Raw genomic sequence first — 20,330 nt, forward strand, 5'->3', positions numbered from 1 at the left:
TAATAATTTGCACGATAATTAGCTATGAAGGTACAAATTATGAGAACTTGAAAGCAACAGATGCAAAAATTGTCAAAAGCAGATTAGCATCTTTTGGAAGAAGTCTCTTTTTCTTAGCTACCTTGTCTTTATGGCAGGTTGTAAAAATGTCCCCAGTTTTGACTTTGCAGCTTCTTTCTTCAGAAGGTAGAAACTTTGGCCACAAGAATAAAGCAGAAGTGACCTTGTGCCCGTTACAAGCCCATGCCTCAATAACACTGCAAGCTTCCTCGTGCTGCTTCTTGGAAAAGAACCAGCCGAGGCTGGTCCACTGGAGGATGAGAGACCATGTGGGTCAGATAGCAGGTGACCCAGCTAAGACAATGCTAGACAAGCCAGATGATTTGCAGCTGACCACAGACACAGTAGATATTGGCCCAGCCCAGACCAGATCAGCAGGAACACCGAACCAGGGGCTTGTGAGCAAAAACAATGTTTATTGTTGTATCTTACTAAGGATTCTACTTGTTTTTATACAGCATTATTGTCGCAATAGATTATTGGTCATTCTGTATATAAGAAACTGAACATATCTGTGATGAACATGTGTGGGGGGGAAATGTCTAGTTTGTGAATAAAAAATGAAAACCCATCAAAGGAAAGAAAAAGGCAAAACATGGTAGCTGCTAAGTGCTAGATAGTGTGCTAAATAATATATGTACATATGAAAATACACACATACACATACACACACACATAGTTTCATTTAATTCTTATTAGAAGCCTTTGAAACTGATGAGAAGGAACCAAAGCTGAGGGAATTTAAGTAACTTATCCAAGCTTTCACTGTCATTTCTGCTCAGGTTTATCTGCCTCCACAGGCATATCCCAGCTCCTCTGTGATACTGTTTTCCAGTATAGATTTATTCATATCTCATGATGCCTCTGCATTTGTTGACTAGAGCTTGATTAATACATAGTTTCATCAATGACTTAGAGACGTAATTTCCAGCGTAATCATTAATTATTACCCCAAATTGTTTTTGGCTCCATTACTAGAAACAAGGAATGAAAATAAGGAATCTAGATAAATGCAAATTAGGCAAAACACTTTCTAGTAATGATACATCCTTTTTTTTTAAGTTAGCAAAGTAATAAATTCTAGAGAATTTCAAAGCACCTATACAATCTGAGGACAGTTGAGAACTAACTGATCTAATCAGTAGATTGAGAGGGAATCGGGCAAATCAGATGAAGGAATATTTAACTGTTCTGATTCCAGAGCCTTCAGAGAACAACTTCCCTTCTCTAAAGGCCTAAAAACATAAAATAATCTCGTAGAAAATATTAGAAGAGAAGCAAACAATGCAAACAGTTGCAAAAAAAGAATGCATTCCCCTTTGGAAAAGATTATCTTGAAATTTAATGGACACGGGAATATTACTGTACCGAGATCCTGGGAGAATTAGGGTGTCCAATTTAAACAAAAACTGTTGTCAGTTTTACCGAAAGAAATGTTCTCATCCTGCTTATTCCCCAGAAAAGTCTGTTTTTTCTGTTCTAGAAGCTGCCAGTCATGCAGCAGTGAACATGAGCCATCATATGAGTCACTTTTCTTTCAGCTCTAATCTCTTTTCACAGTGACAAATGAATCACAGAAATCAATCTCAACTCTGACTCTGAAAAATTTTCTGCAGGATTTTTATTTGAAGGGAGTAAAGACAGGCAACCTAAAATTTTACATTAGGAGGCAGACAAAATGAGTGTGAGCCTAAGTTGGGTGCAAGTGTGCGTTGTAAGGGTTTTAGAGCTCTCTTTGGCATTTTGAAGACAGCTCAGGCTCTGGAGATAGAAAGGGCGAGTCCACATACTGTTCCATGTCCTGGTAGCTGTGGGAGCAGGTAAATTAGTCAATCTCTGTGGGACTTAGTGTCCTCATTTATCAAAAAGAGAAAATATGTAATAATATTTACATAGTAGACTTGCCATGAGTATTAAATGACATATTGATGCTTTTGTAACATTCTAATAAAAGAATCGATCAGAAATCAAATAGCACTGGCCGGCCTCTAGGCTCAGGTGGTTAGAGCTCCATGCTCCTAACTCCGATGGCTGCCGGTTCGACTCCCACAAGGGATGGTGGGCTGTGCCCCTGCAACTAGAAAACGGCAACTGGACCTGGAGCTGAGCAAGCCCTCCACAACTAAGATTGAAAGGACAACAAGTTGACTTGGAGAAAAAAAAAAAAGTCCTGGAAGTACACACTGTTCCACAATAAAGTCCTGTTCCCCTTCCCCAATAAAATCTTTAAAAAAAAAACAACAAAAACAAATAGCACTAACCCATCTCACAATCATTTTACATAGATTACTTAGCACTATAAATTTTTTTTTGCTATTTTCTACTTGAATACATTTATTCCATCTCTCTAATTAAAGGGCTGTTTCTAAAAAACATTGCTTTCTATATCGTTTTTAATGTACCTTTCATTTCTGAATCCTCTGAAGACACAGTGGCCACAGAAGAAAATAAATGTGGTGGATAATTATTGGGCTACATATTATCAACAAAAGAGCAGGATGTTGCAATCTATGTATTTATATGGATTCAGAGGTATTGCAGGAATAATACCAAAACGGAAACAAAACTACACATGTACCAATGCTATTTCTGCTCATTAGAAAAGTTTTGTAGTCTCTCTGTGGTTCTTTCTCCTGAACCAGTGTCTTGTGGACAATCTCAAGGCATGTGATTTGTTTCCCAGTCATTAGTAAGAATTAGCAAGGTAATACTGGATACCTCAATGGAACTTTGGCTGAATAGTCCAGTCTGTCTATTTATTAGACATAATTACTGTCAGGTTAAGAAACCTTTTAGTGGTTGCTGAGCTCCCATTGCTACTCATTGAGAAATTCTGGAGTCAGGAGCAACACAGAAGGGAAGGAGTTTATTAAGGTGCATTATTTTATGCGGGACAAAACTTCTGTTGTTAGCACACATTGCGGCATTTCAGGTTATACTAAATTAGCTGCCTTTTAAAAGACACATTTCATGACGTTAAATGAAAGCAGCGGTTAAAGGGATCTTTGGCCTGTTACAAAACCTCTGATGAATGACTGTGTCTCGCTGTAAATATAATGCAATGTAAACATGCCTCCCCAAGCTGAATTTTAGTGGTTTACTGTTAACTGTAAATAATTTACACACAGAAGTTAGCATTTTGTGGTTAGTCCCATGAAATCATTACAGTTTAAAGGTTTCACTTTGGTTTCTTTTTTTCAATTTTTTTTTCATCTTTGCACAGAAGCAGTTCTGTGTGTGTGTGTGGTGTGTGTGTGTGAGAGAGAGTTGTGTAAACATACTACTTTCAAATGATTCCAAATATAACTTTAGTTTAAAAACCCACTAACTAACAACTTTATATACAAGTTGTTTGTATAACTTGAAAAGGAAGAGTAAAAACACAAGAAAAAATTATACTGAGTAACATATTTTTAAGCCCTCCCCCTCCAAATGCATTGCAACTTTTCATTTTAAGATACAGGCATTAAAAATAAAGGTGAGCACATCTAAGAGAGTTATTTCTCAAGTCCTAGGAATTGTTTTTATTTTAATACTTTGACAATATTTGTCTGCATTTCCTAAAATACGGAGATCTTAGTTTATTGATATAGCGCCATCTTCTGGCAAATATTAAGAAAGGCAGTTGGTTTTATACCCAAAAAGTATTGAAATCACTTAGAGAATTTAATGAAAAATTGATCCATTGTAACAAATGTCTAGAATTGCATTCTACAGCATTGCCTTAGCAGTTTAATATTTGCTACTTATTAACCTTGACTTCTAACCTTTTAAAGTTATCGTCAAATTGCTACAACACGGCATTAATTCAAGTAAGCCAAATTGTTAAGATAAAGCTATATATAAGTTATGCCTTTTATATGTAATACATAACTTTATATATAAGTATATCTTGTGTGTAATACACAGTACATGCATATATAGAAAACACAATGTACTTGGATAATCACAAAAAAACATTATTCCAAGATGTCAAGAAAACATTCTATATAGAAGACCACATATATACATGACCCAAAGTTTGAGAACTGGCCAACATGATCAGGAGTAGAAAACTAACACATCAAAAATAGATTGTTTTTTCTAAGTATACCTTATCAAAATTAAAATACAAACAAAAAACTGAACATCATTTCTTAACATGTATGAAAGGACAAGTAATAGACCATAGCTCTATAACTCTAAAATCTAATCATTATTATAATCATCATTAATGAGAAATAGTAAACTTCCTCAATGTTAATAGTTCTAATGAATCAATAAGAAAAAGACGGCAACCACCAACCACAAGAGAAAAATAAGATTAATAAAATTTTATAAGTGATTAAAATAACAATTAAACAGAACAAGTTTAATACATAAACCAAAAAATAATGTTATCCTCATATACAATGAACTGTAAGCTAAATACAAGAACAGGTTTTTAGCTACAATTTGAGGAAAAAAATTAAGACTGTAAATACATTACTTTAGGAGTATAAATTTGTACCATATTTCTGAAGTTATTTGGCAATATGCACCAGAAAGATTTTTTTTTAAATATATAGTTCTGCAGAAAATAGCCAACCATATGAGAAACATGTAAATAAAAAATGACAACATTTTTAATTTTGTTTGGCTTGTTTGTGTTACACACAAACATAGGGAATATGTTTGAAAATAAAGAAGGGAATCTTTGGAAACAATCTAGATGGCTTAAAACAGGACTATTTATATAAACCACAGGGACTTTATGTGATAGAATGATTCTATTAATTGACAGAATGATGTTCACAATATATTCAGAGATAAAAATAAAATGAACAAAGTAATATGTACAATATGATCTCATGGAAAATGATGGATGGAAGTACCTCAGTTATTCACAGGTCATTCCAAGACCCCCAGTGGATACCTGACCATGTGCAGTACCAAACCCTAGATATACTATGTTTTTTCCTATATACATATCTATGATAAAGTGCAGTTTATAAATTAGGCACAGTAAGAGATTAACGAGTAATAAAATAGAAAAATTATAATATATTGTAACAAAAGTTATTTCAATGTGGTCTCTCTCTGAAAATATCTTATTGTACTGTATGTATATACAGCATAAATAAGCTAAACAAAGCGATGATTCACGTCCGAGGTGGAATGGAGGACAGTGCAGTATTTCATGATGTTACTCAGAAGGGCTGCATGCAACTTAAAACTTTTGAATTATTTATTTCTGGAATTTTCCACTTAATATTCATGTACCACAACTGACCACAGATAACTAGAACTACAGAAAGTGAAACTGTGGATAAGGGGAGACTACTGTATGTAGAAATTTTCATACGAGGAAATAAGATTCATCAATCTCAAAAACATAAACTTGAAAGGGAATATAACCGAATTCTACAAAAGGGTGAAAACAACATAGAAGTAATAGATTCTGGACCAAAATAGTACCTACTATGTGCTAGGAAATTGTACTTACTATAATGCACTCTATTTTGAAAACAAAACTGGTTATTCTGATATTTCAAATGAAGAAACTTAGGCTCAAAGAATTTGGGGATTATCCCATAATGAGTGAATGAAATAATGTCAGGTAATATAAAAGAAAGTAGCACTCTACCCCCCAGTGAATGAAGACAAGAGGTATGAGAGGCCAAAAATAAAATAAAATATAAGTGAATAAAAATGCAAGGAGAACACAGCTTCATGGGTGGTAGCTTCGCCATGAATACCGAGTGTATGCTATAGGGTGTTTGAAAAGAAGGCTGACCTGTGGAGATCGCAGCATGGAAATAATTGGGAAGCGTTATAACACCAGCTCTTGGTTCTCTCAGAAACAGAATATGGAATGTGCTACAGCCTGAACAACCTGTAAGTTCATGTGTAACAAACACTTATCAAATACAGTGCTTAAGATATCTTAACTCAATCAACATTCCCAATAAGACATTATTATGCATAACCAAATACCTGTGGTAAAAAATATTGTTGTTTTTTTGTTGGTTGTTTTTCTTTTTTTTATCAACTGCTTTTCTTCATCCTAAAACCTTGAAACTATACTGTAATGTTATCCACAGGATCCATAAGGCTCTATTATAAATGAAACCTTGGTACAATGGGACCCTTTGGGAATTTCTAGTAATAAATCCCCTTGGATAGAATAAAAAAACACATCCACTTTATCCTGAATTCTGCATTCTCCACAGTAGTGCTGTGAGGCTCCAGCCTAACACCATAAATGGGAAAGTAAACCCTCAAAATTTTTTTGATTTGGATGGAAAACCTAGGAATTATCTTTAACGTGACCATGTAATGCTACGCAGAATTCCAAGCAGCTACTGGGTAACTGCACTCTACTCTCTCATGAGATCTATGTAACAAATAATAACTGCCAACCAAATTGAATTCAAAGCCAATTCCTAATTCATTACTTCATAGAGAGCTTGAAAACACGCTCATTGAAAACTCTGCCACATAACAGCAAGTTCTGTACCACTCTTCATTAAAGTTGGTACAATATTGCCAAGCGTGAGAGTGAAGCCTGAATGTTGACGCTTAATTATGGATATGAAATTCAGTCTCTCATTTCAGATATATGTCAGATGTCACCACCTTCAAGAATTCACAAACGAGCAGTGCTCTTTCTCTAGTCAAAGTAATATGAATTATAGGACGAGAGACATTATGTTAAACTACTCTTCTTTGGTTACACACCTGTAAAATATTATTTTGCATCCTAGAAGTTCTGGATCACAGAAATTTCCCAAATACTTCATCCATCACTATAATATAGTTACCTCCAGGGTGTGATTTCAACAGTCAAAGGAGAAATGGAGCATAACAGATCATCACTTCTTACTAATTAATGATTTAAATTGTTGTGTCTGTTAAGCTTGAGCATTTTTCAAAATGTGAATTGCAGTGGCCTATTTTTAGAAGCAGCATAGTCTAAATTACAGCTATCTATCTATATATGTGTGATTTGGTAAAACAGAAAAATATAAAAGAGTGTGCCAGTGATAATAGGGACGGTTAGGATCATCTTTTTATTGTTACTGTATGTTCATTTACAGGAACTAAAAAATAAGGCACTATATTTAGCATTCTTTGACCACTTAGGTTGTGTGCTGAAAGGTTGAAAGTTATAGCAAAAGTCAAAGTTTTACAATCAATTCTGTCTTAAACTCCAACCTTAGAGCTCAGCTGCCACAAACGTTTTTATAGCTTCTCTGGAGACTTACTGTTCATTGCATTCATGCTGTGAAATCATATTATAGCTGAGGCATTTGTACAACTTTCTGTAATAAACGCCTTCAGTCAATGGCCCCAGATCTAAAGCAGATTTCCTTACAGAGAATACTACAGTCGTTTATGGGATGGTGAGGGCCAAGATAATCAAACAAACATGGCCCACTTTCAAGTGAGAGTTAAACATTTTTGAGTCCCTAAATCAAATTTCATCTGCTTTTACCAGTCATGATTACATTTAAAAACCAGTAGGCTATAAAACATTTTAAGAAATGTATGTATCACACATTGACGATTTACATTGCCAATTCATTATTCCTACCTCTTTTATTGTCATTTTATCATTCTTGACTAATTGCATGTTCTGACAGTTTCTGTGAAATGTGTGCTACCCAGTAATAATTACTGACTATTCACCCAGCAGTGGTAGGAAGCGTAGCCAGGGGAAAATGTGTCCCAGATGATACATTGGTAAATGCTATTTGGACTTTAATAGTTTCATGTTAATTTGGGTTTCAGCAGTAATTAGGGACTTTGTGCCTTAAATATTTTCACTTTCATTGACATCCTTAAATACTTTCAGTGGTTAATAAAAAAAAAAAAAATTATCTGTGATTATTTTAACAGAGTTAGCTTATCAGTATAATACATTTAAAAGCTTTTTTTTTTAAGGGAAGGTTTCTACAAATACAGTATGACTAGAGATTAATTTTATCATAGGTAAAAGTTTTGTTGTCTTAGCAGTTAGTTTCCTTCTTCAAAACAACTCGATCTTACTTCCTGGCTTAATTTTCCATTTGCATGTGATACATATAAAGGGAGAATCTTTATGTGGACAAATATCAGAACCAACTGTCCCCCACAAATACCTACCAGCTACTTGTCCAATTTCAGTAATGTATTTCCACAGAGCTGCAATTCAATCACAAGCAAACACTTCAGTGGTCACACTTGAAGCCCCAACAAACTCCAGTTTTACCTATGGCTGTTCAGTGAAATTGCAAACACAATTCACTAAGCGTTTATATACATTCTAGCTCTTTAACTCAGTCATGCAAAGAACCCAAAGGCATCTGACCTGCTAAGTTGCCTGAAAATATGGAACTGTCTTTCTGAATAGTTTTTTCTCTGAAATAACTCAAGTATCGCTTTGGTTTTATTACAGATTTCACTTGGAGGCAGTGAAATCAAATAACATGCTTCACAGGCTATCCTTGCTAATCTGGCAACACCTGGTCTGGGCCAAGCATAGAGTGGATACCTCGGAAACACTTGTTAAATGAACAACATCTGCATAGTAAAATAGTTTCGGTGATAGAGAAGTATGTCTGTAACTCCAAACTCTACAATGTCTATGTATACTGCTATTTTCTTACCTTAGACCATCACAAAACTAAGATGAAAAACGGATGGCATCAGACAATCAGCTTGCTCATAATCGGTTGATTTATGCAAGAAATCCCTGATGAGAATCTGTGATGTGTTAGGCTCCAGGGATACTGAAGAGGGAAAACTAGCTCCTGATATCAGTGGCTGTCCAGATTTAGAAAAACAATGCCAATATTTTAAATGCTACCTGGAAGATACTTTTACATAATACATTGTAACACATTTCAATATCTACTGTTGGCTATTTGGAGAACGTAAATCTGGAAGGGGGTTCTGTGACCCTTACTGTACCAGCAACACATAACAAACAGCAATAAGATTTAAATGGAGGATGGAGAGAGAAATACAGCCAAGCTAGTCTCTGTTTTCTTACGGATGTAGCTGTCTATGCTCAGGCACATTTGTACAGGATGTAGGGTGAAAGTGATAGACAATGTCAGACTCTAACAAACAGCAATGAAACGGGAATTGGGGCATGAAAGACCTCTACACCTCAATTTCCTCATCTGGAAAGTTTAAGTGGTGTTTCCATACAACTTTTTAGATACACATATAAAAATGATTTTAGATCCCTGACTATCCAAAGCTACAGAGAAACACCGCAAAGAGAGAAAAAAAAAATCTTTGAAAATCAGATAAAACCTGTCTCATTGATTTATCGCCACATCCCATCATGAGTAAGACGGTATTAGTCACGCAAACTATATGCAACACGTTTATCCTATTTAGGATGAAATCCTCATCATACGCCATTTCCTTCCCAAGAATCAGAAACGTGGTTTTAATTTTCCTGCTTCTCTGAATATGAGCTAGAAAATCGCCCCCACTAATCATGGCCCAGAGTCTCTCTTAACACTTAGATAATGAAGCAATATCACTATCTTAGCACATATTGTGTGTAACACGTACGGAAAACCTTCAAAAGCCTTGTAGATGTGGAAGAGTCATGTGAGCAGTGTGGAGAGGGAAATGAGCAGTGTTATTTCTGAACCAATTGGAATTTTTATTTTCAAAGTATCCTCTCACCTCAGACTGATGTCTTTATAATCAGAAAGGGGTTGTAGATGGGGCCGCTGTAATATGAAAAAAAATGGCAAAAACACATTACCATATGCAAATCTTCCCTCTTCTGTTCACCCACAGAAGGTTGGTCACAATGACCAGGAATTCTTGCAAAACCTCTCAAATTTCCTGGTGATTCTGATACACATTTAATCCACATCCTACCTTCAAGTCCTTCTACCATAATTCAGAAACATTCATTAAAGGGCCTCCACATAAAAATCAATAACAAAATAATGTACTGATCATGGGTGACCTTAGCTTTCACAAACATCACTTTTGATCTTTGATTTTCAGAGAAGTCATGGGCCAAATTTGGTCCACATATGTTATCTTCAATGTTTGTAAACTTTGGAGATAATGAACTTAGAATAGTGAGGTAACATTCCTCTTAGCAAGTTAGATCAGACAAAACCATCCTGTTAATCACAAGTTTGGTAAATATATGTGTTCAATTACCTTCATTTTCTCTCTCTCTCTCTCTCTTTCTAGTGGAAGACACTAAGTCTCATGTGTAATTGAAGAAATCTAAACTAATTACCACCAGAACTGACATAATGTCCCTAAAGGAATGAAATTATCAGCCTCCAAATAGCCAAATATCAAAATATCAGCACTAAAATCACTGTAGAAATATCAAACTTCTACTGTCCCCATCTCACTTTTTTCATTTATATTTAAACCAAAAAGAATAAAGTATTGAAGAAAAGGTTTGTACAGGCTATAATGTATGGGAAATAAAGAATGTTGCATTTTCAATGTCTATAATATCTGTCTGCAATGTTAATAACCTGCCAAAACTATTTTATTGTGGCGCTATTCATTCAACAGATATATATTGATATATTTATCACTATCTATATACTTGACATTGTTCTAGACACTGAAGTTACCCCTTCCATTTTTGCCTAATCTCTAAAAAAAGTTAAAATCTAGAACTGTACATAAGTTTATATTCTCAAGTGTGACAATACCAATAATACAATATTTGGCAATGTCAGTCATTTCCCAAATATTCTATAATAAGTTGATGTCTAACCACCTTGTTCTCTAAATTTGTTTCTGCAAAGATCAAGCGTCTTCTATTATACTGTTAATATCTTTGTTGTAACAATGACTGTCTTAGTTCCTTGAAGCAATTAATAATTGAGTCATTTTCTTCCTTAAAAATAAAAAAAAATAAACTCAGCTCATTACCAGTTTATAGATAATAATGTCGCTCTTGCCACTTAATTTGTCCTGGATTTTGCAGAATGGATGGCAATAAGAGTGGGTAAGTATGGGTTGTACTTAATATTTTAAAGGAATACATTTTATTGACTTCACCAGAAGGGTCTTTGTCCTCTGATAATATAAGAAGCACTATTTCTCGATCATGCAACATTTTTTCTTCCTGTATGAACAATTTAGAGGTGAAAAGAAGTTTGTGGACGTTTTTAACCACAAGGAAATAATGAGGTTAAAGGAAAGTTTCTTAACCCAGATTTCCCAGTTAGACATTTACCAACTCATCGGCTTCCAGATTTTGAAGCTCTTCTCACTAGTTCTTCCCTTAAATTCACTGAATTCATTTCAAATGAATTTGGAAACAAGATAATGAGAACAGAAGCAATCTCCTTAAGAAGGGTTCAATAACAATTAATATGGAGTTACTTGCCATTTAAAAAATTTTTAAGACCACAAAGAAATGTTGGTAAACATTCAGACTGTGAATTCTCCACTGGCATGAGAATGGAAAGGCATGACTTAAATCAATGTGGGGTGGTTTGGGGGGAGTTATTTGAAGCTCAGGTACCTTTCCCAGATCCCAATTAGTCCCACCCTGATAGTCTTCATAGTCTCAAACTAGGGGTGGAAATAAGGTGTAAGTTCAAAAATTGCAACCACCTAGTACAGTCCGAATTCCCTATTCCTCACCCATCCCCACCACAAAACTAAATCAGAATCTTCAGTAAAAGACTGGAGTACATATTTTCAGAAAACTCTACAGATTGACTTTCATTTTATATTTTCAGAAAACTCTACAGATTGACTTTCATTTTATCAATGTTTTAATCTCATCTTTCATCTTCATCTACATAAAAAATTGACATCTTCTAAGCAGAATGATATTTTTAAACACACAGATGCTGCAAATAAAGCATCTCATGCCTATTTCACAGACACATAAGGCCACCGAAATATATGACTTTGTCGATACACATGTAAATGTGTCTCAGCAAAACTGTGGGGGAAGAACAAGAATTCTTACAAAGAAAATACAACACAGTAAAATGTAAACACAATTAAATGAACCAAATATAACCCATCAATAGATGAGAGAGGTGTGCCATTGACTGTGTCTTCATGGTAACTAGACAGTCAATTTTCTGGATTATTAGACAAAATATGCACAAAGCTTTGGGATAATTGTGTATATTAGAATCCCATTAATTTAGCCAACATTTATTGAATACCTATCATATTCAATGAACAATGGGATTACGATGAGAAGAGGTATGGTCAACACACTCAAGAACCTGGTATCTTAAGGCACTTCTGTCCTGCGTGGGGTTAGATAGTTTATATATCACCTTACATTTCCAGAAAAATCAACAAAAGCCTGATACGTTATCTGTCTATGTTCTGCTATGCTCTTGCCTTACATGAGCAACAAAGATGCAATTCAGTTTACACTCTGCGATATGTCAGCAATATATAGACAGTAAAAATATAGTTCATTTATAAATGTCTCATTCATTCAACAAATATTTATCAAGGGCCTATTTTGTGCCACATTCTGTGCAGTAACTGAAGACAGAACAATGAAATACCAGCATATTTCACGCTTTTCAGAACCATAATTTTATGTTGACTCTTTTACCAATAACAAAGCTCGTAACCTTCCATCTGGGCAGATTATTCACTTTGCTGCTAGCGTTTGTCCTACTCCTGACACTGTCTAAATATCTCTCATTTCCATCAAACTTATTTAGCTTGGTATCTATTTCCTTCCCTATCTAATCGGACACATTAATATATGTTAATGGATCCATAAAATATCTCTCCCTTTCTTTGTGGTAGTTGTGCATTTGTGCAATGTCCTTCTAGAAACCATGTATTTAAACCAAAGTGACTCTAATGGTAGGGATTTCAAACTCTGAGATAAACAATTTGAGACAATGATTAGACTGAATTCATAAGTTGTACCTATATACCTATGCAGGGATTGTGCCTATAGCCACCTGGTGTTAAATGTTGTGAAAAGTATTTTGGTATTTAATTGCATTGCCAATCTCACAGTGAGGTGCTCCCAACATGATGCATACACCTTCTGTTTTAGAGACTTAGGCATAAACCCTTGACTGATGAATGCAATCACTTCATTACAGAAGGCTTTTTTTTTTTTAATCCATCCTTCATCCTATTGTGTCCTGCTAATCGTGTACTAAAATGAGCAGAGAACATCCATCCTCAAGACTGTTTTAACGGTGTGTCGTTCCAAGATATGACCAGTTTAGTCCACAGTCAGGCTAAACCAGTCCTGGGGAATGCTATGTACCACCTGTGTTTTCAAATTTCAGCTTTCAAAAAGCAGTTTATTTCAAGGCCACCCTCTAAAGAAAATTTAACATTTATGTGCTACCCACGGCTACGTCCCCGTATCTGCCATCTCATTTAGTTCTCTTTGTAGTGCTATGAGATAGATTACCCATCTCCATTTTACAAATGAGGACATTGAGATTCAAAGAAGCTAAATCTCTGGCTATGGTCACATAACTAATGAGTGTAAAAGCTCAGACTGGAAGAAGTAGAACAATTTCAAATGGTGCCAGAAACAGACCCTGACCAAGAAACATCAGCCACGACCTATCACCACAATTGAAAGTCTGAAAGTCTACCTTTAGTAAATCATTCTTTGAAGTATAAAATTACTTTGTTCATCTTGATTTACTCCTCATTTTAGAAGTTTACTAAATCTCTGTGTATCCCTAAGAGAAGGAATGCCTAAAGATTTTCGCCTCACTGTTATTGGACATCTCTACAGGGAGGCATTATCTTTGTGAAAGCCATATCTTATATCTAATTACACTAAATCTAAGACGTCATTAATTGTAAAATGAACCACTTTTTTGTGTACCACTAAGATAAAAATGCCAATTAACCCTGACAATGGTAATGATCTTTTTATCACATTGACTTTAACTTACATCCCATGTAATTTAACATGTAAAAAATAAGCTTGCAATTGATGAAATAGTGTAGACCCTTTAAACATGAAGAAAGTGAAATAAGATGGAATTTAGAGATTACTAAAGACTAATTTTTACCTGCATCACCATTTTAATGAAGATTATTCAAATTGCTGGATTACTTACATTGGTTTGGGAGACTAAAATTTAAACAGTTGTGAAAAAATAAAGCAAAACAAAATAAATGGTTATGTTATTGCAGAATTAGACTATACATAATCATGATAGTCAGGAGAATGTAGTTGCTACAGTTATAAGTGCAATTAAGAAAAAATGCTAATACTAATTTGATATCTATTACTTACTATTACTTTGTCCTCTACAATGTAAAGACAAAGCAGAAGAGACACAATGTTCCATGCTTTTTGGAATTTTAACTGGGGATAAGATGAAAAACTATGCTTGAGTTTAAATGAGTAAATGTTCTCATATAATATCCGCACCCTAATTTCATTTCTAAAGTGCTCCTGAGAACATTTCTGTATGCCACTTAAGTACAACCATCATCACCAACCATGTGCCAAGAATACCCCATCACTGCTGTATAACTTAAAATATCTTCGGTGTGCCTTGTCTTATACTAACTGTGGCCTTACCACCTTAACTACCTCAGCAAGATTTCAACATTAGTTACTTAGTATAGAAGTTTGTTTCCTGTTTTTAAATAGTATCCATTGATCTTTAACAATGAAGCAAACATCAAAGTGGATAGTAGTAGAACTATCATGAGCCTTACAGTTGGAGTTGAATTTGGATCACCTTTTTCAGACTTGATTTCTTTAGTTGTAAAATATAAAAATTAAAAGTGATAATATAAATGTGTAGTATTTAATCAACATATATTAGTTTCCTACATATACATGCTTTGTAAAGAGGAAGTTGTATTAAGTTCTTTAAGGAGTCCCTACATTGTCACATTTGGAGAGCTAGCAGTGAATAAAAGAGGACACAATAAGATTGAAAAGAAAATAAATACACTTAAAATTTACAGGAAGCCTAAGCTACATTTTACATTTCTCAATGGTATAAAAGTTTACTCACAAATATAATCTACTTCAAAAGGCTCCTACATAATTCTTTGATTATTTGTTCATTTCCCTCCTATTTTATTTTTCCTACCAATTTTCTCACTTTTTCTTCCTACAGTACCTCTGCTCCAAAATCCCTATTACTGAATAGCTATCGCTTTGTTGGCCAGTGCTTAGAAGCCTTCCAAATTATTTTGTCCCTTCACCTCAAGCTTCGGATGAAAATCAAATATGCAAAAAATAAACCCCAATGGCCTTTTAGTTCTTATCCCCATAATGGGAAAACTGGAATCTGTGTCTCTTAAACTGTCACTCACCTAAGCTTTTACATATATAAGTTTCAGGTGTACAAAACAATGTAATAGGTAGACATTTCACCCCTCACAAAGTGATACCCCCCTCCCCCAATCTATTGTCTCTCTGACATATATATATATATATATATATATATATATATATATATATATATATATATTAATTACAATTCCATTGACTCTATTCCATATGCTGTACTCCATATCCCATGACTATATATATATATATATTAAATTATACTTGACATATAATATTATTCAGCTTCAGCTTCAGGTGTACAATGTTAACACAGCTGCCTTTGATTTAATGGGTTGCCAAGTTCTGGAGAAGTTTCAGTGCCTGTTTAAAATTAGTTTAAATGAGCGAAAATTCCTATGTTATTTACTGGTCCCTTTATTAATTTTTCAAAGAGCTACCACTTCACATCTTCTACAGTAATCAGGATTTTAGGTTCAAATTCGTAGCCGTATGGTGACAATCTTCAAGCAGCAATTTGGGAAGATCTCCCCACTCCCCAACCCCGTCATTTTGGAAATATGTCTGCAAATACTTAATCAATTTCACATTGAATTATTGCTTTGAATTCTTATTTTAGTTTTGACTACTTGCACTTTAGTAAATAAATATCCATATTTTCTAGTTCCATATTTTATGCTATTTTATGCATATCCCTACTTTGTATTAAGAATGTAGAAAAGATCAGTATTAATTAGTGAAAATTCATAGTTATGGAAAATTTTAAGAGAAGTGAGACCTGCGTTTTGTTTTACTTTTAGTATTTCAAAACAGGCAGAACTTAGTCTATTGATTAGTTTTAAGAAACAAGTTTTAATAAGTAGAGAAAAATTTGAAGCATTTCAAATTCATTTTTCTGATGTGCATAATGATTACTAAAGTCTCTACAATTATTTTTGTATGTTTAGTTTCTACTCTTAGAGAGAATAGTAAAGGTATTCTTTATATTATTTCTTTACAGCATTCGCCAAATTTCTCCAATAATGAGATTTTATTGTATATTCACCTAGCCTCATGGTTCCTGCTCTACTTTCTTCAATTTTATATTCTCTGCTGGGAGCTGCTAACATTTCCTAAAATATAATAAACCATTGTCAGCTAGCAGTCAAGGTAGTTATATACCAGAAGCTATTACACTTGACGCAACTTTGCAATTAATACCAAATTACACTGACAGGTTTTATTAAACATACTTATTCAACACAAAGCCTTCTGAATCAATTAAGTGTTACATAACAGAACAACGTTTAACTTTAAGGAAATCCCACACTGAGGAGCCATCAATATGCTGTATGAAATGTATATATTTTTCTTTTAAACAAATAATAGAACGTTTCCTATGGTCAGATTTATGATGGCACAATTCTTAGGTAAATGCTTCCTTTACCTAAATTCTAATCTTAGCAGAGTTCCCCCATACTAACTGGCAGAACGGGTTTGTTGGTGGGATTCCATCTCTACACCTTGAGCCTGAGCACTGTACCTCACACAGTGGAAGTGGGGGGGGGGGGGAGGGAGTTACATCCTAGAAATATTTTCAAAGCAAAACAAAGCACTTTAGAAGCACTGACTCTTACCTAATCACTTATTTTACAAGTGAGGAAACTGAAGACCCCTCTGCCTTTTATCTACAGTAACTTCTGTCCTGTTAGCTTCTCTTCCTCCAAGGAAAAACACTTACTGAAACAAGAGCTTTTCAGGAAAAACATTTATTGAAACGAGATCTTTTCATGTTCCTCAAGAAAAAAAATGTTTTCGAACTTTCGCATATGGGAACTTGCATACCTTGAAAACCTTTGAGGATTTTTGACCCAGTTTAAGATTAAAATGAATATATTTTACTAATAATGAAATTGACCATTTTCAGCCGATAATAAAAAAATTCCTAAATATGTCAGGCATTTTTGTTAGACACTGAGGTTCCAGAGATGAATAAATATGGTTCTCTGATCTGAATGATCTTACAGTCTAGTGGAGGGAAGCAAAATGACAAATAACTATAATTCGCTATACTGATATCATAATAAAGGTGCATGTAATATGCAAGAAAGAACAGAAGGTAGATAAACCATCTGCCAAACAAACTTAGAGTAACTTTTATGTCTGATCACTCTCCTGTCTTACCCTTCTTGCCTTTTAAATAAAGACTATTTAAATACTGGTATTTTAAAATTGATGATTTGGGGACTGTATTATATGGCATTTCATCAAACAAATTATTGAATCTATAATATATAGCACATTGATCCACAGTATTCCCTTATCTAATAAATCCATCATTACAGTGGAGAAGAAAAGAGTAGTCTTCTATAACCTTTCTTTAATAACTATTTTTATTGATCATTTTTTAGACATTTTGTTCTCAAGTATTCACATATCAATAGTATTTCTAGGGTCATAAACTTAAATCAGTCTATAAATCATGTGACTGAACATTGTGAAAACTTTCTAGACTTTCGTACTACTATATGCATGCCAGAGTGGAAAAGCTTCAGTTTAAACTCTGTAGTCCACTGAACCTAGAAGGAAGTTGAATAGGCTTTCAGAATGTTGTTATATTAAAAATGTGATTGGGCCACTCTTACATAAGCTCTTATCTTATCTAAGCTCTTTTGTTAGTAGATTTCCCCACATATAAGCCATTTGATGTTTTAAAATGTATAACAATAAAAAATCATTAAAATGAAAATATATATAAAATCTATCAAGAAACTAATTGAGTTTTCTATAAAATTTCATATGCATATAAACCATTTGGTTCTCAGAAAAATTCTATGAAATACTAGTTAATATCCCCACATTAAACATGTAGAAACTGAAGACCCTAAAATTTCAGATATTTTCTTAGACTTCCAGTAAAGATGGAAGACTAGGTAAATGCTGTGTTCACCTCTTCCCACAACCACATCAAGATTACAACTAAACTATAGAACAATCACCCTTGAGAACCACCTGAAGAAACAGGAGGCACAATAGTAGCAAAATGAATGATAACTACAATAATCAGGGGATACACAAAACAATAAGATATAAAACATCAAAAACATAAAGAGCAGAGGGGGAAAATGTAGTGCTTTTAGAATGCAATTAACCTTAAACGACATCAGCTTAAAATAGACTGTTATAGATATACATGGATACATATATGTCATGCAGGGGACCCTGCTCGCTGCGCCATTTGTCATGCAGGGAGGCCTGCGAGGTCTCTGGTCCCGCTCCCCATACAAGAACGCAGGATATGGTGAGGCCAAAAAGGAACACCCACGGAGCCATAGGTAGGGGAGTCATACCACTATATTCTCTCTGGCGGCACTATACTCTCACTGGAGGCTGGATCCACACTGTCCGCAAACCACCATCCACACTTGCCAGCCCAGCCACCATCTTCTTGCTAGCCCCCATTCTTCTCTCTTCTTTAGCACAGCCACAGCAGTTATATTAGTGGCCAATGGCTCACTGGTTACAGCTGACGGCCAACTAGCCACAGCTGATGGCCATGCAATCACAGTTGGCCATTTACTACCTGAGCCAGCACCTGTCTATGTGAGGCCAAGAGCCTGGAAACTGCTTTCTGGGGCTCTGCCCCCACAATATATAAATTGAAGAAGAAGAAATACTTCCAAACTCATCCTATGGGGCCAGCATTACCCTGATACCAAAACTAGACAAAGACACCACAAAAAAAAAAAAAAGAGAGAGAGAGAGAGAATTACAGGCAAATATCCCTGATGAACATAGATGCCAAAATACTCAACAAAATATTAGTAAACTGAATTTAACAGTACATTAAAAAGGTTATACACCGTGAGCAAGTGGGATTTATACAAGGAAAGCAACGGTGGTTCAACATCTACGAAACAATTAAAGTGATATATCATATTGTGGGGGCGGAGCCCCAGAGAGTAGTTTCCAGGCTCTCGGCCTCACATAGACAGGTGCTGGCTCAGGTAGTAAATGGCCAACTGTGATTGCATGGCCATCAGCTGTGGCTAGTTGGCCGTCAGCTGTAACCAGTGAGCCATTGGCCACAATATAACTGCTGTGGCTACGGAGAGGAGAGAAGAGAAGAAGGATGGGGCTAGCAAGGAGATGGCGGCTGGCAAGCGTGGATGGCGGTTTGCGGACAGTGTGTATCCAGCCTCCAGTGAGAGTATAGTGCCGCCAGAGAGAATAAAGTGGTATGACTCCCCTACCTATGGCTCCGTGGGTGTTCCTTTTTGGCCTCACCATATCCTGCGTTCTTGTATGGGGAGCGGGACCAGAGACCCCACAGGCCGCCCCGCACGACAAATGGCGCAGCGAGCAGGGTCCCCCGCATGACACATATAAACAAAACCAAGGATAAAAATCATATGATTATCTCAATAGATAATAAGCGAAAGGTTTGACAAAATTCAACATCTCTTTATGATAAAAACTCAACAAAATGGGTATAGATGGATGTACCTCAACTTAATAGAGGCTATATATGACAAGCCCACAGCTAACATCATGCTCAATGGTAAAAAGATACGAGCTTATCCTCTGAGATTAGGAAAAAGAAAAGGATGCCCAATCTCACCACTATTATTCAATATAGTATTGGCAGTCCTAGCCACAGCAATCAGACAAGAAAAAGAAATAAACGGCATCAAAATTAGAAAGGAAGAAGTAAAACTGTCACTATCTGCAGTGACATAACATTATATATAGAAAACTATAAAGAATCCACAAAAAAGTTAATGGAATTAATGAAATAATTCAGTAAAGTAGCAGGATACAGAGTTAATATACAGAAATCCATCACATTCCTATACACTAATAATGACAATCAAAAGGCAAAATTTTTTAAAATTCTGATTTATAATTGCATAAAAAAAAATAAAATAGTTAGGAATTTAACCAAGGAGATGAAAGATCTGTACTTGGCAAACTATTAAGACATTGAAGAAAGAAACTGAAAAGGACACAAAAAAAGTATAAGGATATACCATGCTCATTGGTTGCTAGGATTAAT

This window comes from Rhinolophus sinicus, linkage group LG11, assembly GCF_036562045.2.
Source record: "Rhinolophus sinicus isolate RSC01 linkage group LG11, ASM3656204v1, whole genome shotgun sequence".
Classification (NCBI taxonomy): Eukaryota; Metazoa; Chordata; class Mammalia; order Chiroptera; family Rhinolophidae; genus Rhinolophus; species Rhinolophus sinicus.